Here is a 1058-nt window from a genome sequence, read left to right on the forward strand (position 1 = left end):
GTATAATTTTTCATAATACTCTAATGTTACCTTTTTTATTTTCATTGGTTCTGTTGTGATGTTGCCTGACTCATCTCTTATTCGCATTATTTGTGTTTTTTCTTTCTTTTCCTTTGTGAGTTTTGCTAATGGTTTGTCGATTTCATTGACCTTTTCAAAGAACCAACTCCTAGTTTTGTTGACAGTTTCGATTGTTTTTCGGTTTTCTATTTCATTTATTTCTGCTCTAATTTTTATAATTTCATTTTTTTAGAGGGTGTCATGTTTTCTTGCTGTTCTTTTTTAATTTGCTGAAGATGTTGAGTTAGAGAATCAATGGTTAATTTTTCTTACTTTTTGATGTGTTTGCTTATTGCTATAAATTGACCTCTAATTACTGCTTTGGCTGTTTCCCAGAGGTTTTGGTAAGTGGTGTTTTTATCGTCATTTGTTTCAGGAAACTTTTTAATTTCATTTTTTATTTCTTATAGTACCCAGTCGTGTTCAAGCAAGGAGTTGTTCAGCTTCCAAATGCATGTTTTTTCTCCTTTATCATCCTATTAGTAATTTCTAATTTTGTAGCATTATGCTCTGAAAAGATTATTTGTATTATTTCTATGTTTTTCAATTTATTGATGCTTGCCTTGTGTCCCAGAATGTGATCTATTCTAGAGAATGTACCATGTACATTGGAGAAGAAGGTATACTGTGTTTTTTTGGGGTGCATCAGCCTGTAAATATCTATGAGGTCAAGTTGGTTTATTGTATGGTTTAATTCTTCAGTATCTTTGTTGGGTTTCTTTCTGGTAGTTCTATCTTTTCTTGAGAGGGGTGTATTGAAGTCTCCAAGTATTATATAGTAGTGTTGTCTATTTCCGTTTTCAGTTTTGTTAATGTTTGTTTTATGTAGTTTGCAGGTCTTTCATTTGGTGCATAGATATTTATTATTGTTACGTCCTCTTGTTCTATTGACCCTCTCAGCGTTATATAATGACCTTCCTTGTCCTTTGTGATGGTTTTTACATTGATATTTACTTTATCGGAGATTAATATCGCTACTCCTGCTTTTTTCTGGTTGC

This window comes from Elephantulus edwardii, unplaced genomic scaffold, assembly GCF_000299155.1.
Source record: "Elephantulus edwardii isolate Elephantulus edwardi_28Jun2011 unplaced genomic scaffold, EleEdw1.0 scaffold00112, whole genome shotgun sequence".
In the NCBI taxonomy this organism is placed as follows: Eukaryota; Metazoa; Chordata; class Mammalia; order Macroscelidea; family Macroscelididae; genus Elephantulus; species Elephantulus edwardii.